This window comes from Nansenia antarctica (assembly GCF_963989245.1).
Source record: "Nansenia antarctica genome assembly, chromosome: 8".
Lineage (NCBI taxonomy): Eukaryota > Metazoa > Chordata > Actinopteri > Argentiniformes > Microstomatidae > Nansenia > Nansenia antarctica.
The window spans coordinates 28,034,622-28,059,732 of record NC_137678.1 but is presented as its reverse complement, the minus strand read 5'-3'; the positions used below and the strand labels follow the sequence as shown (position 1 = coordinate 28,059,732).

Below are 25,111 nucleotides of genomic sequence, written 5' to 3'. Positions count from 1 at the left end.
CCATCGGACTGAGTTGAGAGGTATGCCTGTGGGTGGGCTGAGGTTGGATACAGGCCACGATACAGGAGAAGAGCAGGGGGACATAGGAGACCATGCTGAAACAGAGTTTAAACTCACAGAAGCGTTGACATTTGAATCTCATAGTGAGGAGTCACTGTCAGAATCTGAGTTTTGCCCAGAGGCTGAGGTGGGTGAAGGAGAAGAGGAGGAGATAGAAACACCAGGGTCCCCAGTGGTAGTTGAAGGCCCCCGAAAGTCTACTAGAATTACTGCAGGCAAACACAGTAATCTTTTTCGACTTCCCAAATCCGTAACACCGGATGTTGATGGATCAGATAATGTATAGTGTTCTTTTCCTCATTTGAGAGTTTTCCCCACTGTATTTTTTAATCAGTACATCGTCGGGGCGCCGATTCATTTGGAGTAGGAGATATGTGGCGGGTGGCGCCAATAGGAAAAGGGGAGGTGCCCAAAGGAAAGCACATAGGGCTCACCTTAGGGGGAACGCCAGAGCGCAGCCGTGTGATCAGGTCGGAGGTGAGGTAGTTGCACACCTTACTCCATGCTGACAGGCAGAGATCAAGAGGTCACCTACTTCCCTGCTGGGTTGAAGGCGGCTGGTAGTCGGTGGTAGGACGCTGCCATCGACGTACCCCAGTGAGCAATAGACGTCTTTTCAACCTCGCGTCTACGCTTGACCATCATATAAACCAGCTATATTACGGCTATATTTTCTACTTATCTTAAATGCATTAAAACCGTTATTAAACCCCTCTAAACTGTCAGAATACGTCCCAGACGTCATGTAGTATGAGATTCATATAGTCTAGCATAGTTATCCTAGCAGAAGTGGTGGTTTAAATTGCGTCTATACGTTGCTGTCCTTTAACCCAGATAAATGCGGTCTGTGTCTAAACCTGTTTTAGTCTAGCAGCACGTTGAGTTTAAATTAATACCCTAAACGCCTGTAGATTGTCAAAATATGTACCAGACCGTCATTTAGTCTGAGATTCCATGTAGTCTAGCATAGTTATTCATGCAGAAGAGGTGGTTTAAATTGCGTCTATACATCGCTGTCCTTTAACCCAGATAAATGCGGTCTGTGTCTAAACCTGTTTTAGTCTAGCAGCACGTTGAGTTTAAATTAATACCCTAAACGCCTGTAGATTGTCAAAATATGTACCAGACCGTCATTTAGTCTGAGATTCCATGTAGTCTATCTAGCATAGTTATTCATGCAGAAGTGGTGGTTTAAATTGCGTCTATACATCGCTGTCCTTTAACCCAGCTAAATGCGGTCTGTGTCTAAACATATTTTCTACTTATTTTAAATGCATTAAAAATGCTTCTGTAAAACAACGATGAGAAAAATAAAGAATGGCATATGGGTGAGATGAACAATGTGTCCATTATGTGGCCTGTGTTTTTTTGCAGTTCAATTAAAATTTGCATTATTACAAAACATTTAAAACACAGTGGACGTGAAAATGGCGGATCATTTGCATTCCGTTCATAACAAAATGATACATTCCACACGATTTATTTGATAGCACATCAGTGATGCAGTGACGTTGAACTACAACAAAGAGGCTGAGAACTACAACGACCGTCTACCTACCCGCGGGCACTCATGGAACTACTACACTGCGCCTGCGCACAGCCAGCAAACGGTCGCGCGCAAGATTTGAATGTTGTTGGCCAGAGATTTTACCGTAATAATATGAATACGTATTTTAATGGAACTATGTAGAAAACTATGTCTAACCTGTCGAGGTCAGAATTGGTTTCATCGTCTGAGAGCAATGTGTCAGTTTCTAGTCGAACTAGTAACAGAAGTTTGCGAGTGGAAGAAAGAAGAAAGAACGAGGCTAAAAATCAAAGTCCAGGGCCATCATTCACTCTCCACCAGCACAGACCAGGACTCCTAGAGGTTCGTGTTCAAATCACATTGTCAACAGTTGTCACAGCATGTCCTACATGTTGTTGTTCTTGTTGTTTTGACACAGATGAAGTCACAAGCAACCCATTGAAGTTGAATACACATGATTCTATGTTTCAGGCTTGTCCCATAGAAGGCTGAGTCAAAAAGTCCAGGGCCATCTTTCACTCTCCACCAGCACAGACCAGAACTCCTAAAGGTTCGTTTTCAAATCACATTGTCAACAGTTGTCACAGCATGTCCTACATGTTGTTGTTCTTGTTGTTTTGACACAGATGAAGTTTAAAGCAACCCATTGAAGTTGAATAGAAATGATTCTATGTTTCAGGCTTGTCCAATAGAAGGCTGAGTCAAAAATCAAAGTCCAGGGCCATCTTTCGCTCTCCACCAGCACAGACCAGAACTCCTAAAGGTTTGTGTTCAAATCACGTTGTCACAGCATGTCTTAGTTATTGTTGATGTTTTGACACAGATGAGGTCTAGAGCGACCCTTAACAGTTGAATACAAATCATTCTATGTTTCAGGCTTGTCCCAGAAACGCCTGACTCCACAGAGGGCACAGAGCTCCAATGGTACTTCCTTTTGATAGTAAGAAGCTTACAGGTCTGTATTAGTGACCTGTATCACTAACATGTTTCATTCTCATTTCAATAGTGGCCCTCTCTGACTCTCCACCAGCACAGACCAGAACTCCTAAAGGTTCGTTTTCAAATCACATTCACTCAACAATGGCGGTAGCTGCCATGCATGGTGCTAGCCTGCTCACTAGAGAGCCGTGCCAAAGAACACTTCGACATGAGGAGAGGAGGAGCCAGGATTGGACCCTGCGATTATTGGGCGACCCCCTGTACAGTCTTGAGTTACAGTTGCACCAGTTGAAGCCAAAAGTGACCCTTCAGAGTTTGAAGAAAATATACTTGCTTGTTTCAGGTACACCCCAGAAAAGCCTGACTCCCCCTAAACGTATGTATTCAAATGCATCTCACGATTATCTGCATGTTTGTGATTTTTTTTTCTCCAAACTGATTTAGCAAACTTGTTCGTATGCTCTCTATCTCAACAGGACCTAAAGACAAATACCCACTCTCAGAAAAAAGTAAGAATTCCAATTGAAGCTAGTAACATTTCATGTTATTTGACTTCAGTCCTGTTAAGTATGTGAAAATACAAAAGAAGAAGCTCCTTCCATTGCCTCAGTCAGAAATGGTTATATAGCCCCGCGGTGGTGTAGCGGTCTACGCACTGGCCGCTAGTGCATGCTGCCCACCGGGGCCGGGGTTCGTATCCCGGCTCGCCAGATCCAGATATGGCCGAGGCACACGGGAAGCGGCATATTGGCCGGCCGCTTCCGAGGGGGGGTATAGGAGTATTTCTGGACTAGGATCCGTCGCGCAACACCGCCCCCTGGGTGCCGGAATAACGGTACTGGGCTCGAGGAGCCAGTCAGCCTAGTCTGCCTGGCGCCCTCCTCTGGGACTGCCGGCCACGGGGTCGTGCGGCGGATCCCATGCAATAGGCAGGGGATAATTGGATGCTAAGTTGGGTTAAATTGGCTACCAAATTGGGTGAAAAAGGGATAAAATCTGAAAAAAAGAAAAAAAGAAAAAAAATGGTTATATTTGTGAGATCTTTGCGGTTTGCTTAAGCACGGAATGTTTTCACTTTATTTAACTTATTACATTGTGATTTACATCAGCATTCCAGAGGACAGTTGTGGGCCTACTCCTCGAAATTTTGGACGAGGTGAGGAGGAGAGAGCCAGGGCAAACATTTTCACTGCGACAGCTGGAGACGGAAACAGATTTCACAGAGCAGGAGGAGGAGCTGAAGAAGGAACATTTCCGACAAAGCATGGTGATAATTTAAAATAAAAGTTTACGGCTGCATTTACCGCGCAAAAAATTTACAGACAAATTTAAACCCCCAAAAATGTAATATACACGAAAATGAGTTCAATGTATAATACACCTGAAAATGAGTTCAATGGAGATGGCAAAATATTTAAACTTCAAAGGGTTGAAATGATTGTACATGATTTGTACATGATTTGTCAAATGTTTTCCACACAGACCTCCGTGATGATGAGCATCGGAGGGAAAAGTGCAAGGGACTGCACAAACAAGATGATGGACAGGTATTTAAATGCATGAACAAAGACGCAGGTTGACTTCATGTATAACATAATTTCACCCATAATGCACATTAGTCATGTAACAGCTTTTCCCCCTCTCTCTTACAGATGCATGACAAATAGACTGATGTCCCTTTTCAACATCAGTGGTGGGGGGCTGCGGAACAAGAGGGCCTTTGGGCAGACTGCCCTGTACCGTGTCATATTGGGTAGGTTGGAACCGATAACTGGGCAAGAAGCATTGTATCTGCAAGGGGTGGGGCTTTTTGCTTCTCTTCCTCTTGCTACCCTTTCTATAGTCCACAATCGGCTCCTTGGTCTTGTCGATGCTGAGGTAATTTTCCAGGCAGCATTATACTACGTGGTTAACTTATCCTCTGTACTGTAGGCCGCCATGTTGTTGTTGATCAGGCCTGCACCGTCATCAGCTAACTTGACTTGATCAAAAAGGTGTGCACTAAAGGTTTGTTGTCTATAGCAACGGCTTCAACTCTACTATCCATACACGGGGGTCTAGGGTGGGTGGTAGCATACTACAGATTATTTTGTGGCGAGTGTCAAACATTTGCTCACTATAGGAACAAGAGCTACAGGGCACCAGACATTCAAGCATATTACATTTTCTTTGGCACATAGTAGGCAATCCACAATTTATCTGGCTCTTTACTCTTGCTTTTTAAAGTTTTAAATGGGATTCTTCTGTGAAAATAACTTTTCTTTTGCTTTATTTAATTACAGAAGCTGTCATGAACCTAAAAAAGGTCACAGAGGTGGAGGCAAGGGCGAGCATTGGAGATCACCTGAAGCAGGCCCCAGGCAGAACGGGCGGTGCTGGCTACAGACAGAATAACCCAACCTAAATGTTGTCTCCCTAACTGTTAATAAATACTATTATGTTGTATGTAATGTTCCTATTTCATTGTTAATATTTAATATTCTTTTTTCCTTATTTATATTTCGTATTTATTAGTTCCCTAAATAAATACATGTTCCTATTCATATTTCCTTATTTATATTTACTTATTACTCATGAAAATTGTATTTGTCTACTTATACTAAGTGTTTAAACGTCTAGGCTAGTGGTCACCAACCCGTCGATCGCGATCGACTGGTCGATCTTTGAGACTTTCTCTGTAGATCTTTGATTGATAAAAAAAAAAAATAATAAAAAAAAATAAAAAAATAAAAAAATACACAAAGAGCCTATGTTTTGCACGCGCCTCTCTCTCTCTCTCTCTCTCTCTCTCTCTCTCTCTCTCTAGCAAACTGTTGTGTCGCAAATGCTGCATGAAAGTGACCAATCAGATAAGAGAATAGTACTGCTACGTGACTCGCAAAAAAAACATTTGTCAAAATGGTTTTCCAGGATTCTACAACAAAGGTGGATTTCTTCACTCTTTTGCACTTAAAGGAGAACACGAGGGGTGTGGATATTTACAATGAATTTAAAAAATATGTCGGTGAAAATGACATACCCATTCATAAACTAGTGGCGATTACTACTGACGGGGCCCCAGCAATGCGCGGTGCGCGCAATGGATTTATTGGACTGTGTCGTAATGACCCTGATTTTCCCTCCTTCGTCAATTATCACTGTGTGATCCATCAGCAGGCCTTGGCTGGTAAGGTGTTGGACTTTTCCCATGTAATGACACTGGTGGTGAGTCAACTCGATTCGAGCGAAAGCGCTTCAGCACCGCTTATTCAAAGCGTTATTGGACGAGCTCGACGCTGCTTACGGAGACCTGCTTCTCCATGCTGATGTGCGGTGGTTGAGTCGCGGCAAAGTGCTGCAGCGATTTGTCGACTTGCTGCCCGAGATCAAGACGTTCCTGTCGACAAGGCAAGTGGTAGTAAATATTTTCATAGGCAAAGGTCTTAAATTGGTGTGGAAAGTCAGATCTTTACTTTTTCTTTTTACTGTTTCCCCCTGCTTTTATATTCATTATATGCATGTATATGTTTTTATATATGTTTTTATTCACTTTATGTTCTTATTCCTGTTGTAAAGCACTTTGAGCTGCATTTCTTGTATGAAAGGTGCTAGATAAATAAAGATTTACTTACTTAGGCCTACTTACTTACAAGGAACGAGGAGCACAAGGAACTGGCAGACGATGCGTGGCTACTGGACCTGGGGTTCCTGACAGACATAACCGAAAAACTGAACGCACTCAACTACGAGCTGCAGGGAAAAGACCGACACCTTCCCCACATGATAAGCACAGTAAATGGGTTCAAGGCCAAGCTCGGTGTTTGGACCACACACACCTAAAGAATGGGAGGCTGACACACTTTCCCAACCTGGAGAAAATGGCACAGGCCTTGGAAGACAATGATGCTTTTCACCCTGAGCAGTACTGTGCTCCCCTGGACAAACTGGCAACAGAGTTCAATCGGCGTTTTGGTGAGTTAGATGTCATGGCAGATATTGCTGCATTTGTCTCAAACCCATTTGTGCCCATTGATATAGAGCAGGTAGCAGCCAAATTCCAGCAAGTATTTACTTTGCCAAGTGGAGTTGACATGGAGATGGTTGATTTACAAAATGACATAGAGCTGAAAGCCAGGTCAAGGGACAGTGACTTTTGGGGACTTGTCAGCAGAGAGAAGTTTCCTCTTCTCACTGCATGGGCACTAGGGCCCAGGACAGTCCGGACGGATTGTATGGCAGCTAGTGCTGAGGCACAAACATGTAAATTTTCAAGCCTGCAAACTGTGACACTTTAAAATAATGTGAAAAAATACTTTTTGTGCAATATGACAACCCTAGTTGACTATCTGTGCAGTATAGTACAGTGGTTTGTGTACATAGCCTTTATTGATGTAAACCAGCTCCTTACCTTCTTGTGATTTTATGCATCTATGCTCTTTCTAAAATGTGTTTTCTTTTTCCTTTCCTAAACACCAGGGGAGCCACCCCTCCTAAATGTCGTTGTTTGGTACCTGTACTGTAGCAATGACAAATAAAGTCCATTCCATTCCACTAAGAGTGAGTGCCTACGTTGGATCCACGTATCTCTGTGAAATGTCATTTTCACAGATGAAAATAATCAAATCAAAGTACAGGAGCCGCCTTACTGACAGACACCTCACAGACTGTCTCTGGCAGTCAGTAGCTATGAGCCAAACTACAAAGCACTTGTAGACAGTATCCAGTCACAACCATCACACTGACTTGAGTGAGTAACATGACTGTTTCGATGTGAAAAGTAATGCTGCATAAGATGACTGCACTTAGCACTGACTGAGACACAAGTACACATTAGTTTTACTTTTGTTTTGATGTGAAAAGTGATGCTGCATAAGATGACTGCACTTAGCACTGACTGAGAAAGTACACATTACAGTTCTACTTTATAAAATGCTAATTGTAAATATGTTTGTCAATGTTAATAAGTAAGAATAATAATTAAGTCAGTCAAGTGTCAAAATGTCAAGAATGTCAGCTAACGTTACTATGAACAAAATGATTTTATCATACATTCCTCCATTCCATCATTCCATGCCTTTATTTTTTTGTGTTGTAATGAAATGACATAATCAAACTTTGAATTGAATTTCAGTTATGTACAATTCTTAAAGCAAGACAGCTGCCTGATATGCTTGATACAGTCTTTTTTTTTGTTGTTGCATCAATTTTAATGTTGGACCAATGCATTGCATCTAATTAAAATACAGGCAAATAAACGTCATTAAGTTTAAAGTACTATCTTGGCTGTCTTTTTCTCTCAACGCTTCAATAGGTAGATCTTGCCTTCACCAAGGCCGAGGTCAGGGATCTTGGGCTTAAAAAGGTTGGTGACCACTGGTCTAGGCTATAACAAAGCTAAATTGATGTGAAATTGGAAATTGAAACGTCTGTTTAAACTGCATTTCAACAGCTATATATAGTCTGCCGTTGAAATGCCTATAGAAACAGTCGTTTCAATTTCACCTCCATTATGCTTTGTTTTAGCCTAGAGGTTTAAACACCGGTGTTTCAATGTCTAGGTTATAATTAAGCTAAATTTAGGCTAAATTGGAAATTGAAACAACGTCTATGTTTAGACGTTGAAATGCCGTTGAAACATAGAAAGGGAAACAACGTCTATGTTTCAACGGCATTTCAACGTCTAAACATAGACGTTTTTTAAATTTCCAATATGGCCGATATTTAGCCTCGATTTGGCCTAGACGTCTACGGGCCATTTAGACGTTGTTTAGACGTCTAATCAACGTAAAATTGCTCACTGGGATGTGAAAAATGCTCCTTCTTCTAGCATTGTGACTGCTTGTTTTTCTTATGATGACTGATAGATCGATGATTCACTTGTTTAGACAAATTGTACTCGTAAATCGCTTTGGATAAAGGCATCTGCTAAATGTCTAAAATCAAATGTAATTGTACAATATTCTGTGTGTGTGTGTAAATGTATACATTTTGCAAGTGAAAGTGACTAGGTAGCTGTGCTGATATTGTGAATATCGGAAACGGCTGGGAATGCTTCTTCTCGGCCGGATCACAATGCTCGATCTGACCAGCCTGTCGTACGCCCGTCTGCCGTCAGGACTCTGTGCCATACCCCCTGAGTTCCCCTGACCCCCAGTGGAGGACTTTCAGGGCCGGGCTGTGTGAGTTTGTGCGCGTGTTGGTGCGCTCCTGTCAGCACAGCCTGCTGTACGACGACTACCTCTTCTCCTCCCTGCTGGCTCTGCTCACGGGGCTGTCCGACTCGCAGGTCCGCCCGCGCCTTCAGGCACACCAGCACCCTCCTCGGTGAGCCTCAGGAGCACACACATACACACATACACACACACACACACACACACTTTAATGAAGTGTGTTATACGAACACACGCACACACACACACTTTAATGAAGTGTGTCATACGAACATACACACACTTTCACTCACCTTCTTTCGCCACACACATACAGTAGCACATACAGTATACTGTATGTCAACACATATCCGCAAAGACACACACTTTAATGTTATACGAACACGTGTACACACACACACACTTTCACTTACCTTCTTTCGCCACACACATACACAGTAGCACATACAGTATATGCGGTGTGTGAGCATGGTTATGAGTATGTCACCCCTCACCCCCCAGCGATGAAGCTGATGACGGGGGTGATGGAGGTGGCGGTGGTGGTCTCTACCCAGATGAAGACCAGCCAGCGCCGCTACGACGTCGAGCAGAGCAAGAGGGCCGAGGACAGGGCCTCGGAGAGGCTGGAGGAGCTACAGGCGACCATCAGAGAGGTACAATACGCCCACACACACACAGACACACAGTCATAGGGAATCCCTTTTTAGGGACATTTGAGCTGAGTGTGAAAATCCATCTGTTCTGTTCTGTGCCTCCTCTTGCCAATTATATAGGTAAAGGAAACACATTTTGTTAACGCCTCTTGACTTAACATGCCAAAATCTCAACGTGTGAGTATGCCTGTGCGTGCGTGTGTGTGTGTGTGTAGCTGCAGGAGCATATTGGGGAGCTGTCGGCGATAATGAACAGTACCTTCAAAGATGTGTTTGTGCACCGCTATCGGGACCGCATGCCAGAGATCCGGCTTTCAACACACACACACACACACACACACACACACACACACACACACACACACACACACACACACACACACACACACACACACTGACAGCTAACCCTTTTTTCAAACAAAGGCTAGCTCATAAAGTTCATTATGGCTCGCCCCTCACACATACTGTAGACCTAGACCTAGTAAGGTTCATTTACACATCCACTGATGAAGAAGCCCAACTACTCTTCAGGGGTCGATGATTGATGTTTATTTACAAATTTGAGCTTTTCAAAAAATGCCGGTTGAGAGAGGACGCTGGCGTTGCTTGTTCGCCGCTTCTCCGCCCCGAAATCTAGGTGTAATTGCAGAGTAGATTGTCCTACAAAGAAACTTAGATTTAGATTTAGTAATCTAAAAATGTATTAGACCTCTATACTTTCTTTTATTTATTTTTGGTTTCTTTCTATTATTACTACTCAATCTTTTCAGCGTCTTTGAGTGTTTAGAAAAGCGCTATATAAGTCTAATGTATTATTATTATTATTATTATGATTATTATTATTATTAGACAGTAGACCTATTTCTGATCGCGCGTGTGTGTGTGTGTGTGTGTGTGTGTGTCCTACAGCAAAGCTCAGTGCGTCTGCAGTGTGTGCTTGCCCTGCAGGGTCTCTACCAGGAGAAGGACTTCATTGGGCGCCTGAAGCTGTTCACCAACAAGTTCAAAGTATGTCTCGTTCAAAATACCTTTATGTACACTTTCTTTCTGTGCTGTTCTCTTTCTCTGGGTCTCTCTCTCTTTTTCTCTCTCTCTCTCTGGGTCTCTCTCTTTCTCTGGGTCTCTTTCTTTCTCTGTCTTTCTCTCTCTCTCTCTCTCTCTCTGGGTCTCTCTCTCTCTTTGGGTGTCTCTCTTTCTCTGGGTCTCTCTCTTTCTCTCTGAATTTTCATTATTTTTCTCTGATTATTTATCAAGAATGGGTGACTAGTAATCTCTTCATAAGCAAATGAGAAATGGCTTCACATAAACCTTTTAAGCCCCATGTGTTGCCTGAGATAAGTTTGGGTTTACTCTTGGGCTTAGTGGAATTGCTCCTTCCCTTTGTGTGTGTGTGTGTGTGTGTGTGTGTGTGTGTGTGTGTGTGTGTGTGTGTGTGTGTGTGTAGAATAGGATGCTCAGCATGGTGCGCGACAAGGACCCAGACGTGGCGATGAAAACCATCCAGCTGCTGCTGCTCATCCAACAGTGAGTGTGTGCGCGCGCGTGTGTGCATGTGAACGTAAGCAAATATGTCCTGGTATGGGAATTTCTTGGTTGTTTGTTTGTGTGTATGTACAAGCATGGCTGCTGACCTGTTGTGTGTGTGTGTGTGTGTGTGTGTGTGTGTGTGTGTGTAGGGGGACAGAGGAGGGGCTGACAGATGAGGAGAGCAACAATGTGTACCCTCTGGTGTTTACTTGTCACCGAGGCCTGGCGTCAGCTGCTGGAACCTTCCTCTACCACAAGTACACCTCTCTGTATTCTCTACAACCTTCCTGTACCACAAGTACACCTCTCTGTATTCTCTACAACCTTCCTGTACCACAAGTACACCTCTCTGTATTCTCTACAACCTTCCTTCAGTCATCCCTCCATCCCTCTCTACTTGTTCGTAAATATATATACTTTTACTCTACCTCTACCATGCCACCATACTCTACCAAGTACATCATGATCACTCCATCCTTCAATTCTCTATCGATATCTCTTGTATCTGTTTGAATATCTCCAGTGTATTGGAATGTGTGTGTGTGTGTGTGTGTGTGTGTGTGTGTGTGTGTGTGTGTGCGCGTGTGCGCGTGTATGCGTGTGTCAGGCTGTGCAGTCACGGGGCCAAAGACTTCCTCAACCTGCTGGTCTCCTTCTACATCCAGAGTGAGGTAAAGAAAGCACTCTGACCACACAAACACACTCTCTCCATCTCTCTCTCCATCTCTCTCTCCGTCTCTCTCCGTCTCTCTCTCCGTCTCTCTCTCCGTCTCTCTCTCCATCTCACTCCATCTCTCTCTCTCTGTCTCTCTCTCCATCTCTCTCTCTGTCTCTCTCACTCCAGTTTGATTCAAACTAAATTTAGTGACATGAATAAAAGCAGCCAAAGCAACACAGTAAAACGAACATTAATGTACAGTATTGTACTAGATGTTAGATAGGTAGACAGTACTTAATAAGGTACTTCAATAGGTACTTCATTGATCCCTGAGAGGAAATTCAGGCATTACAGCAGCTCAGACCACAAAGACAACAACAACAAAATAAAACAATTGAATTAATAGGCAAAAATAAAATAGATACAAATAAAAAATAAAGATAGACCAATAGACATTTGGAACCTTATATATATATATATACAGACGGTAAGATTTCACCCAGACCGAGCCAATCGGAGGAGGAGTTGGTACAGTGTTATTGCTGCAGGCAGAAACAATCTCCTATAGATAATAGTTGTACTACTGTATGTGCACTTTGTTGTACTAGATGCTATATGTTCACAAGAACACTTGCTCTCTCTCTGTCTCTCTCTCTCTCTGTCTCTTCCTCTCTCTCTCTCTCTCTCTCTCTCTCTCCCTCTCTCTCTCTGTCTCGTCTCAGTTCCATGAGCAAGGTGCGTATCTGGTGGACAGTCTGTGGGACGTGGCAGAGGTGGAGCTTAGGGACTGAGAGACCATGACATCCCTGCTGCTGCAGGAACCGGGCCAGGGACAAGGTAGGCAGGGCTCCATGATCGTCACCAGAGGCGGATTTAGAATTGTAGGATATCCGGGGCTTAGCCCAGAGGGAGAATATAATGTGCGCACATATAATGTGCGCACATATAATGTGCGCACATATAATGTGCGCGCGTTTGCCGAAAACTCCATGTTTACTAGCTGTAACATTAACGTTACATCATTCTTTTTCACTTGTTACTCAGTCAACCAGAGTGCAGATATCAAAGACTATCAGCCTGTTATTCACTTTATTTGTACAAGTATTATCCTTTGTTTGATTTCTTACCATGTACCGTAACAGTACCTTGCTATGTTTCATTTTCATTATAACATAACGTTATGTTATGATAGCCAGCTAGCATTAGCAAACCGGAAAAGTAGTGTCAGTGAGTCAGTCACCTTTCTAATAAGATTCACAAACCTGAAACATCATCTATGTCATCACTGCTGGTGATGTCATTGTTGTCAGCTGCTGAAACTGCTGCTGCAACAGTTCTTGGCGCTTGTTTTGTTGAAAACAACTTTGGGATATCCATCCTTACAATTTTGCAAGTCAGGCACTGATTGAGATCACTTCTTCTTCAGGGCAGGGCAGGCTACGCAGTACGCAGGCTAATGTCGCGCAGCTGCTGCCTCTCTGTTGGACTCCGGTACTGCACGTTACTCACGAGAGTTTTTTTTTTTTGGGGGGGGGGGGAAAGTAAAACATTCGGGGCTTTTCAGAAAACATCCGGGGCTTGAGCCCAAATAGCCACCCCCTAGCGCCGCCCCTGATCGTCACTCACAAACCACCTGGGGAGTAGAACCAAACCATGACCGTCACAAACCACCTGGGAAGTAGAACCAAAATGTGACTAGACTAATTCTGTCTCTCACCCACCCTTCTCTCTCTCTCTACCTCTCTCTCTCTCTCTCTCTCTCTCTCTCTCTCTCTCTCTCTCTCTCTCTAATAATAATAATAATAACTTTTATTTGTATAGCACATTTCCTGCGTTGCAGCTCAAAGTGATTTAATCATTATATAATGATAATTTAATCATTTTGTCATTTAAAGGCAATTTTAAAAAGATTTTTAAAGTCTTGACTTGAAAATATTTGCTACCTCTCTCTCTCTCTCTACCTCTCTATATCTCCCTCTCTCTACCTCCCTTTCTCTACCTCTCTCTCTCTCTCTACCTCTCTATCTACCTCTCTACCTCTCTCTCTCTCTACCTCTCGCTCTACCTCTCTTTCTCTCTCTACCTCTCTATCTCTCTCTCTGTACCTCTCTCTCCCTCTCTCCCTGTGTTAGGTCTGGAGGATGAGGAGGAGGTGGGTCTGATAGAGCTGATGATGTGTGCAGTCAGACAGGCAGCTGAAGGACACCCATCTCCTGGGAGAGCTCAGGGCAAGAGGGTGAGAGAGGAGAACACTACTGTACTGTCTGAGGAGAGGAGGAGGACGTGTGTGTGTGTGTGTGTGTGTGTTGCTTTTCATTCTGCTTGTGCACATCTTCATGCTTTCTTATGTTTGTGTTAATGCAAGGAATGTTTTCTTGCTTTGTTTGCCTTTGAATATTTGTCTGTGTCTGTGTGTCTGTGTGTGTGTCTGTGTGTCTGTGTGTCTGTGTGTGTGTGTGTGTGTGTGTGTGTGTGTGTGTGCCCTCGATCCTGGGCAAGAAGGATAAGAAGACACAAGCTCAGGACAGAAGACGCATTTCCACTCACTTCATCCCCAAGCTGCCCCAGCTTCTGGCCAAGGTGGTGAACATTAACAACACATTATAGTGTCTATCAACTGTTAACTCTACATATATTGTGAGTTCTATACACACACATACACACACACACACACACACACACACACACAGCGGCTGTGGCGCAGGAGGTAGAACCCGGTTCGAACCCCGGCTGGCCACATGTCGAGGTGTCCATGGGCAAGACACCGAACCCCCAATTGAACTCCCAATGAGCGGGGCCGGCGCCTTGCATGGTAGCTTGCCGTCATCGGTGTGTGAATGTGTGTGTGAATGAGAGGCCATTGTAAAGCGCTTTGGAATAAGGCGCTATATAAGTCAGTCCATTACACACACACACACACACACACGTACACATGTCAGCGCTCATGGTTTGAACTTACTCAGGGGTACAAACCTGTCACCTTTTAGCCGTTTTAGCCGTTTTTACCTCAAAATAGGTCAACGATTTTCATGAATGTTCTTTGTTTTCAGGCAAAAAACTATTTTGTCACCTTTTTGGGCCATCACCAGTTTGCATCCCTGTTACTATTTGATTTCAATATGTTTATCTCTTCCGCCCCCATACACAGTACTCAGCAGACACAGAGAAGGTGTCCAGCCTCCTCAAGGCCCCTCTGTACTTTGACCTGGACACCTACAGCAGCGCTGGCAGACTGGAGAAGGTAGGAGGAGGGAGATGAGTAGGGAGATGAGAGCGCTGCTTACACGCCCATAGCTATAATGTCATATTATTGCTCTCAGTACAAATATTGGAGAAAGAGGAGGCTGCAAAAGATTGAAATACTCCACTCCGTTCATCATATTCACCCTTCTTACCCCACCTTTTCTTCTCTTTTATCCTCCTTGTATTCATCCCTTCTTCGCCTGTTGTCAATCACATTATATTTCTGCTGCAGGTACACACACACACACACACACACACACACACACACACACACACACACACACACACACCTTTATCCAAAGCTTACAACAAATACATTTGTGTATGTAAGTGAAGTGAATCATCTATCCATCAGTCATGGCAGGAAAAGGTCATCTATGCTCAGGGCCCAGGGGCCATTGGCAGTCGTAGTGCTAGAAGAAGGAAGGTCTTTAAAATATATATATTAAATGTAAAATAAATATATATGTTAATAGTAGAGAAACTGTACAGGGGGGGTAGAGGGACAGTCAAGGTGTAGCCTGAAGAGATGGAGGTCTTCAGTCTACGGCGGAAGATAGGGAGTGACTCTGCAGTCCTGGTTCCACCAGCTTCACTCTCTCTTTTCCATCAGCGTTCACTCTCTCTCTCTCTCCCCCCCCCTCTCTCTCTCTCTCCCCCTCTGTCTCTCTCCCCTTCTCTCTCTCCCCCTCCCTCCCTCTCTCTCCCTCTCTCTCTCTGTCTCTCCCCCTCTCTCTCTCCCTCTCCCTCTCTCTCTCTCCCCCTCTGCCTCTCTCTCCCCCTCTGCCTCTCTCTCCCCCTCTCTCTCTCTCTCTCTCTCTCTCTCTCTCTCTCTCTCTCTCTCTCTCTCTCTCTCTCTCTCTGTCAGTTTCTGGACCTGCTCCTGTCCCAGCTGTGTGGCATCGTGGAGAAGCACGTGGACTCTGGGGTGTTGGAGGCGTGTGTCCGTGTGGCGTGTGCCCTGTGTGCAGAGAGCTACACCTTCTCCTCCCGCGCCGACCTGGCGATCAGCCAGCTGCTGGACAGCCTGATGGAGCGCTTCAGCTCCCATCTCAGCGACCTGCTGCGGGTACACACACACACTCACACACTCACACGCACACACACACACACACACACTCGCACGCAATCACACATACACACGCACGCACTCACACACACACTCACACTCTCACATTCGCACACTCACACTCTCACATTCGCACTCACACACACACTCTCACACACACACACACACACGCTCTCACACTCACACACACCCGCATTCGCTCTGACACACACACACTCACGCACACTCACGCACACTCACACACACACACTCGCACACACACGCTTGACTTGAGTCTCATTCAGTTCATCTCTCTAGTCTTTAACTTGAGCTGATGAGGCTTGTGTGCGCCCCAGGTGTAGATGTGAGAGAGCCTTTTGAGGTGTTGTGGGTAATGAGGTTTCCTGTGTGTGCCCAGGGCTTTGCTGAAGATGATGTGTACAGTGCTGCGGTCGCCCTGAAGAGGATCGCTGCCTTCAGCGGGTAAGAGAGTGTCGACTAGTGTGTGAAATGAAATACTACTGATGAAATGCCTTTAACACATATTTTGAATAGAAATGGCCAAGCAGTCCCGACTTGTAATGTATGTCCCTAATACCTAGATAGCTATATTGTAATTTGTGTGTTGTGGTGTGGTTGTATGGGCTGTTGGGGGCGTTGATTGCAGGATGTGGCCTTGTTGTCTTGTTTTGTCATTATGTTTGTTTTAAAAGAAAATAAAGAAACATTTGATCACAAAAAAAGAAATGGCCAAGCAAAGGCCTTTAATCCTTTTCAGAACAGGTGTTGTTTGATGTGATTTTCATAAAGTATTTTCTTTTTATTTACTTTCAGTTCTCTCCCATCTTTTTCTAATCATATTATTCTATGTGAGTTTGGATCGTGTGTGTGTGTGTGTGTGTGTGTGTGTGTGTGTGTGTCTGTGTGTGTGTGTGTGTGTGTTGGCCCTGATATGTGTGTTTCTGTTTTCAGTGCCAAGGACCTGACTGCGTTGAAGCTGTTTGAGCCCTGCTTTCAGTTGCTAAAGACCGGCGTGGAGTCTAGAGAATTCGACAAGGAGGTGTGTGTGTGTGTGTGTGTTTCCTCGCATCTCTCCTGGCAGACACTGTATATAATACACACACACAGTCACACACAACTTTATTCTATCTGGTTTCAGCTGATGGTCCCAGCCCTGAAGTGTGCATATTTCCACCTGGCCTGGGAGAAAGTGAGGGTGTCCAACTCTACACCAACCGAGGTGTGTGTGTGTGTGTGTGTGTGTGTGTGTGTGTGTGTGTGTGAGTGAGCGTGTGTCCATATCTGTGTGTGTGTGTGTGTGTATGTGTGAGTGACGTGTGTCCATATCTGTGTGTGCCTGACTCCTCTGGCATTGCCTGTCTGCCGTATTTACCTATTTATTTACGTATTTACATACTGTAGTAATACCAAACTCTGTCCATCTAACCTATTAACACAGACGTAGCCACCCTGTACCTATGGTGGCGGTGGCTTAGTGGATAGCTAGTTGGACTGATGGTGATCTGAAGATCATGCGTTCAAATCCCACCTGGGAACACCGATCTTGGGTATTAGTGTGCCCTTGAGTAAGGCACTTAGCCCTAAGTTACTCCAGGGAGACCTAAAGATAAAAAAGCATTTTTCCTAAATGATAAAAATGTAAATGTATTACATGGTGCTACTGTATTCACACACCAAAGTGCCCATATTTCACCACGGCACTGCCTGCCTGCCTGCCTGCTTAAGCCTCTCACCAGCTGTGAGGACAGCATGCAATTAACACAGCAATCTGTTCAAGAGCATCTGAGTCCACAGCGCCGCGGTCAGGCTTCCACAGTACACACACACAGATTTGGACACATACTCACACAGATATGGACACACGTCGCTCACACATACACACACAGATATGGACACATGCTCACACAGATATGGACACACGTCGCTCACACATACACACACAGATATGGACACATGCTCACACATACACACACAGATATGGACACACGTCGCTCACACATACACACACAGATATGGACACACACACACACAGATTTGGACACATACTCACACAGATATGGACACACATCACTCACACATACTCACACAGATATGGACACACATCACTCACAGATATGGACACACGCTCACACACACACACACACACACACACACACACACACACACACACACACACACACACACAGATATGGACACACGTCACGCTCACACACACACACAGATATGGACACACGCTCACACACACACACACACACACACACACACAGATATGGACACACATCACTCACACATACTCACACAGATATGGACACACGATCACACACACACACACACTCACACACACACACACACACACAGATGGACATACACACACACATGCAGTCAGTTATGATGATGAGGCAAACTGGCATGGCTGTTTAGCCAACATAGCGCAGAGCTCCAACATAAACAGACACAAATCCCCCCCCTCCTAAATACTATGTTTAGTCATTCAGAAACCTGCCACTCTCGTGTCTCACTCTGTCGCTCTCTTCCCCCTCTCTTCCCCCTCTCTTCCCCCTCTCTTCCCCCTCTCTTCCCCCTCTCTTCCCCCTCTCTCCCCCCTCTCTTCCCCCTCTCTTCCCCCCTCTCTTCCCCCTCTCTCCCCCCTCTCTTCCTCCCTCTCTTCCCCCTCTCTTCCTCCCTCTCTCCCCCCTCTCTTCCCCCTCTCTTCCTCCCTCTCTTCCCCCTCTCTCCCCCCTCTCTTCCCCCTCTCTCCCCCCTCTCTTCCCCCTCTCTCCCCCCTCTCTCCCCCCTCTCTTCCCCCTCTCTCCCCCCTCTCTTCCCCCTCTCTCCCCCCTCTCTTCCTCCCTCTCTTCTCCCCTCTCTCCCCCCTCTCTTCCCCCTCTCTTCCCCCCTCTCTTCCCCCCTCTCTTCCCCCCCTCTCTTCCCCCCCTCTCTTCCCTCTCTTCCCTCTCTTTCCCCCTCTCTTCTCCCCTCTCTTCCCTCTCTTCCCTCTCTTTCCCCCTCTCTTCTCCCCCTCTCTTTCCCCCTCTCTTCCTCACACCCACACACTCCCAGGTGGAGCTCAAGCGTCTGAAGAAGTCCACTCGTTCTGTGTGGTGTGTCAGAGCTGTCTGTCAGTGGGCCAGGCTGAGATCAGAGACCAGGTGAGGTCAGAGACCAGGTGAGAGCAGGGGGGGGGAACAATCTGACAAGGATGACAACGACGGGCTGTTTTTGTAAGGCTGCTCCAAAAAAGGTGGTAGAGCTGTCTGGTATGGTAGCAGTCGTCACCCAGTGTGGGTGTGTGGGGATGATGTGTGGAACTCGACTGTGTGTGTGCATGCGCGGGGTAGTGGTGGTCTAGTGGATAGTGAGTTGGACTGGTGATCGGAAGGTTGTGAGTTAAAATCCCGCCTGAAACACTAGTGGGCTCTTGAGTAAGGCACCATTCTCAGCCCATAGTGACTCCAGGGGGAATGTTCCTGTAATTGTAATCTCCCCAGGCGTTTGTGGTGCTGTGTGACCTGTTGCTGCTGCTGGGGGTGGGGGCGATGGCCTACCCCCCCTCCGACTCCCTCCGCTCTGAGATGGCCGGCTTCCTCCTGGACTACGTCTTCACTGAGCCTGAGGATGACGAGCTGCTCGGTAGGGAACATTACGTTACATTACCAACATTCTCTCTCTCTCTCTCTCACCCATCCTTCCTGTCAATCTCTACTGTCTCTATTGCAGTAAAAAGAAAAATATGAGTGGGACTCCCCTTAAAAACGTAAAAAATATATTATATACCGGTGTATATGTTACGGTACATGTGGGAATACGGTTTATGTCGGCATTTCCCGGGGACATGTCAGCATAAAACGTAGACTTGGTACATGCTGGCATGTCTAACCCTAACCCTAGCACCTAACCCTAACCCTAGCACCTAACCCTAACCCTAGCACCCGAGCACCTAACCCTAACCCTAGCACCCTAACCCTAGCACCCGAGCACCTAACCCTAACTCTAGCACCTAACCCTAACCCTAGCACCCTAGCACCTAACCCTAACCCTAGTTTTCTCACATGTACCGTATTCCCACATGTAGTGAAGTGAAGTGAAACTTTATTTATATAGCGCCTTTCGTACACGGATGCAACTCAAAGCGCATTATATATATATACATCTCACATCTCATTCCTCTTTTTGTGCCCGCCCCCCTCTCTTTTTCTCTCTCTCTCTCTCTCTCTCTCTCTGGATAATGTCTTCTTTTGGCTCCTCTCTCGGAAGAAGCGGAGGAGTTGAACATAATGTCGCCTCCAGCGGAGGAGAAACCAGTTGACTGGCTTCTGTAAACTGGTCATCTATGGAGTCCTGGACCTCAACGCTGCCACGGACATTTTCAAATACTACAGCAAGGTGGAGAAGAGAGGGAGGGAGGGAGGGAGGGAGGAGAGGATGAGGGCAGAAGGGTGGAGAGGGTAGGGCCTGAGGGAGGAGGGGATGAGGCCCGAGGGGAGAGAGAAATGGGTCAGAGGGAACGATAGAAGAGAAGATGATGGGAGGGAGGCAGAGAGGGGGATGAAGTAGGGGAGAGAGGAAGGAGAAATGGGAAGAGAGTAAGAGGATGGAAGAGAGGATGATTAGAGTGAAGGAAGATGGAGAACTGGAGGAGAGAGAGGAGGAAGAGATCACCAAAAAAGATAGCACTGGAAGGAAGAAGTGTGTGAGAAGGTGGAGGAGGGGTGAGAAGTTGTTCTTAGTATCAGTAAGGGGTGGCGGAATGAGTCAGAGGAGAGAGAGAGAGAGAGAGAGAGAGTGGGTGAGAAACGGATGGAAAGTTGAGAAAAGGATTGATTAAACACAGTGGTCAGAAGAATGAGAGGAGGATGACGACTCATTCTGTCACGTCTCTCTCCAGTTCTACAAAGACTTCGGTGACATCATCAAGGACACCTTGAGCAAAACCAGGCTCATCTGCCCCACGGAGAGCGCCAGCACCGTCTGTCTGAGTCTGCAGCAGGTGTGTGTGTGTGTGTGTGTGTGTGTGCGCGTGTGTGCGTGTGTGTGCGCGTGTGTTTAAATAAACAATACCTCTGTATTACTGTGTGTAAGTGATGAGGGGTGGACTACTAATAGGGTGTGTGTGGTGTGGTGTGTGTGGTGTGTGTGTGTGTGTGTGTGTGTGTGTGTGTCCTCAGCTGCTTGCTGCGCTGGCTCCAGAGGAGCGCAGTGGCGTGCAGTCAGGTGAGGCAGGGTAGGCAGTGCCTCACCCAGGCATTTAAGAAAGAAAAAGAAGTTTTTTTTAATTAAGTTTTAATTATTTTTTTATCTCAAAAAAATATCTATTTTTTATTTATTTTACTCATTATTCTTAACTTTAATGTGTTAAAATGTTGTTAAAATAAAAATAAATGATGTAAAATGTGTTGTTTTAAAAATATAATGCATGCCCTGGCACCAGGAGAGTTTGCTCCCAAAGCGAGCTGATTGCTGGCGAGAGGCTGAAGCAGTGCCTCTGTGCTATGCGAAGTGATAGACCAACAGTTTCGTAGGTTTGCGCATGCGTAGTCTGTTCTCACATTGTCTTCATTGATGGACGTTGAGGCACCGTGCAGGCTGCCTCTGACAGCATGATTGACAGTTTGCGTTTGGCTTGCCGTAGCGGCATTCCTCTGCTGTTCGCGCCGCGGTTCTACATTTCCCATAATGAGAACAATACATTACATTTTTGACCAGCTATTTGATAGTATAGTATATATGGGCTATGTGATTGACTTTATAGTATAGTATATTAGCCTACATTACATTACAGTCATTTAGCCGACGCTTTTATTCAAAGCGACTTACAATAATTGCATTTAACGTAGGAGTAGGAGTGTACTGCTTTTGTAAGGCAAAATGAAGAATAGCAAACTAAAAATACAGTAGGTGCTTAACAGGGAGGATCCTGGTAGTAGGCCTACTTCTTGAAGAAGTGAGTTTTGAGCCTGCGTTAAAAGATATAAGGGCTATTGATTGCCTTTATAGTATGCGCTATGCCATTTGAAGTCTGGCTGCTGCGTTAATCGCATGTTTTTTTTTTAAATAGCTCACTGCCTACCCAGCCAACGACCTCACTGCACGTTACTGGAGGAGCGTGGTAGTGAGGAGTTAGGAGAGATCAGAGAGCTGGCCAAGAGACTGGCTATGAGCTTCGGCAATGACCTGCACTGTGTCCGCAAGCCACTGATTACCCTGCATATGTCAGTAACACACACACACACACACACACACCTTTGTCTCTCTCTCTCTGTCTCTATCTGTCTGTCTCTCTCTCTCTCTTTGTGTCTCTATCTCTCTCCGTCCCTGTCTGTCGCTTTCTCTCTGTCTCTCTCTCTGCATCTTTCTCTCTCTGCCTCTCTCTCTCGCTCTCTCTCTCTCTCTTTGCCTCTTTCTCTGTCTCTCTCTCTCTCTGTCTATTTCTCTCTCTGTGTCTGTCTTTCTATCTCTCTCTTTCTCTGTATCTTTCTCTCTGCATCTTTCTCTCTCTGCCTCTTTTTCTCTCTCTCTCTCTTTGCCTCTTTCTCTGCCTCTCTCTCTCTCTTTCTCTCTGCCTCTCTCTCTCTCTTTGTTTCTTTCTCTTTCTCTCTCTCTCTCTCTCTCTCTCTCTCTCTCTCTCTCTCTCTCTATTTCTAACCTATGCAACATGGTGCAGTTTGTGCCACGTCTGTGTAGAACCATGTTTGGGTTGTTGATGTGTTCTCAGGAGCGGTATCCGGTTTGCGCTGCGTGACGCGGTGAAGGGGGAGGAGCCTCCGAACCTGCCCTTCCTGGAGATCCTCAGCGAGTTCAGCTTCAAAGTCCTCCCTCAGGACCGCATTCAACTGTGAGTCTTAACACACACATACACACACACACACACACACACACACACACACCACTCATGCATACACCACACACAACACACATACACCACACACACACACACACCCACACACCGGCGTACATGAACACACGTCTTCATCCACACAAGCATCTATACATATGACTTGACATATGACATATATGATAGTGTGTTTGTGCACACAGACACTCACACAAATATTCAAATAACCACCCAATCAATCATCCCCCCTTTGCCCTCACTAATAACTTCCACACCGGAACTCGCACAATATGTAGTAAGTACACGTCACATGAATATATATAAATACTTGTAGGTTGTTCTTACTCTTTTTCCTCCATCCATCCAAACATCCATTCGTCCCTCCCTCTCTCTATCCTCTCCAGGTCACGTTTCCTGAGAGCTGAGCTTCCCTCTGCTGCCCCCTCCTGGCCGTCCCTGGGTATGTACCAGCGCTCTCTGGGCCCTGCTAAGTCCAGAGGAGGAGAGAAGGAGAAGGAGAGCCCAGCACCGTCCCCCCGTAGCACCCCTGCATCCACGCACAGGAGGACCACACCCCGGGGTGGGTAACACACACACACATACTCACACTCACACTCACACACACACACACGCACACACTCGTACTCACACACACACACTCACACACACACTCACACACTCACACACACACATACTCACACATACTCACACAGACATTTACACACACACACACACACACACACTCACACTCATACACACATACACACACACACACACACACACACACACACCCACACACACACACGTACTCACACTCACACTCACACTCACACACACACACACACACACACACACACACACTCATACACACACACTTTTAAATGTTTTGGTTTGTTCCAAAAAAAAGACATTCCATAAACATATATACAGTCTCCGTAATATCACAGAAGTACATACTATTTGGGAAAAGGGTGTAGGCCAGGGTTTGTTTAAATGAGAGAGGGGCCTGATTAATTAAGGCTGGGGAGGTGGCTGCTAAGGATTTAGGAGGTTTAACCTTTGACCTCTCTCTCTCTCTCCAGGCTCAGCAGCGTCCAGTGCAAGCGGACGAGGGGTGTGGCAGGACAGCGGCAGGATCCACTCCCTGCCGACCCCCACCCTGACCTCCACCGTGGAGAGAAGGGCGCCCAAGCCTGGAGTGAAACACAAACACACGTGTGTGTGAGTGTGTGTGAGTGTGAGTGTGAGTGTGAGTGTGTGAGTGTGTGAGTGTGAGTGTGAGTGTGAGTGTGAGTGTGAGTGTGAGTGTGAGTGTGAGTGTGTGAGAGAGAGACAAAGAAGCCAGAAGAGCACGGCTTCTCCTGGTACAGTACAAGTGCTTGAGGTTTGAACGACCCTTATGTTATGTCTCCCAGGCTGTCCATGATTGAGGAAGATGAGGATGAGGTAGAGGAAGAGCCTGAGATCGATGACTCTGACAGAGAGACCTCCATCACACTGGTAACTCCCCAGCCCACTCAGATCCAACCATGGACTTCAACAAGACAAATAACAACATCTATTCATACTAGTTAAACAAAAAAAGGAAAGTGCTCTGACCCCAAAACGTCTACACCCCACTATCTATTCCTGTGGTCTCTCACCTTTCTTGTTCTTTCCCTCTTTTGCTCCTCAGCCATCCACCCGTCGATCCACCACCAGTTACCTAGAGGGGCGGTTTGAGTAAGAGAGTGGACGCCAGTACTATTTGAAGGAGAACACAGTTCTGTGAAAACATCTTGATAACTCCTTATCAGTTGAAGGGTTAAATGATGCACTTGACTTTTTGTTGTTGTTGTTGTTGTTTTTGTGTTTTTAATGTTAAATAAAATACAGGTGCCTTACTATTATTAAGTTAATGCAGTGTATCAGCATTGCTTATTTGGGAATGATTTAACACACGTGGTGGTTCATGGAAGTTGCAATGGCCCTCGTCGACATCAGACAAAGAATGAGGCGCCAGGAGCACACGGGGATTGTAGTGGGGGTTGTAGTAGTGGAGCTAGATAACTACTCGAGTTACAGCCATACTGTCACCAAGATTATAAACCCATGCAATGTCAATCGTTTACAAAGTATTGTAAATTGCAGTGTGCACATATAGCTAAACTTCTGTAGCTGCCAGTACTACAGCAGCGAGCCGCGCGCCTTCTGGTTTGAAGTCTGCATTGTTGCAGATGGACATGGGATGTTGTTGCATAACCATACAAACAACGTGTGTCACACAACTACACAACGTGTGTCACACAACTACACAACGTGTCTATGTGACAGCAGCTGGTGAAAGCGGGAACAAGTCAGCATCAAAATATTCGGACTTTTATTCTAGACTTTTATATTAGTCAAGCAAAAACATTGCAATGCAATGGATTCAGTGACTAATTCCTACTACTCTACTGCTAAAGGACAATCCA

At 45.6% G+C, this 25,111-nt stretch overlaps 1 pseudogene across 1 annotated transcript in view; it reads left to right on the top strand.

Annotated features, from left to right (window-relative positions):
- LOC308164087 (cohesin subunit SA-1-like) overlaps positions 1-24,384 on the top strand; it is a 34,433-nt pseudogene extending 10,049 nt beyond the window's left edge. The window contains exons 4-22 of the transcript in view: positions 8,622-8,830; positions 9,178-9,329; positions 9,545-9,639; positions 11,473-11,527; positions 14,017-14,094; positions 14,663-14,755; positions 15,626-15,826; positions 16,224-16,288; positions 16,778-16,865; positions 16,965-17,045; positions 18,887-18,922; positions 19,315-19,456; positions 20,722-20,813; positions 21,926-22,035; positions 22,539-22,658; positions 23,063-23,238; positions 23,741-23,873; positions 24,074-24,158; positions 24,334-24,384. The product of the transcript in view is annotated as a cohesin subunit SA-1-like (transcript). The remainder of the gene's footprint in view (positions 1-8,621; positions 8,831-9,177; positions 9,330-9,544; positions 9,640-11,472; positions 11,528-14,016; positions 14,095-14,662; positions 14,756-15,625; positions 15,827-16,223; positions 16,289-16,777; positions 16,866-16,964; positions 17,046-18,886; positions 18,923-19,314; positions 19,457-20,721; positions 20,814-21,925; positions 22,036-22,538; positions 22,659-23,062; positions 23,239-23,740; positions 23,874-24,073; positions 24,159-24,333) is intronic.
- Positions 24,385-25,111: the final 727 nt, after the last annotated feature.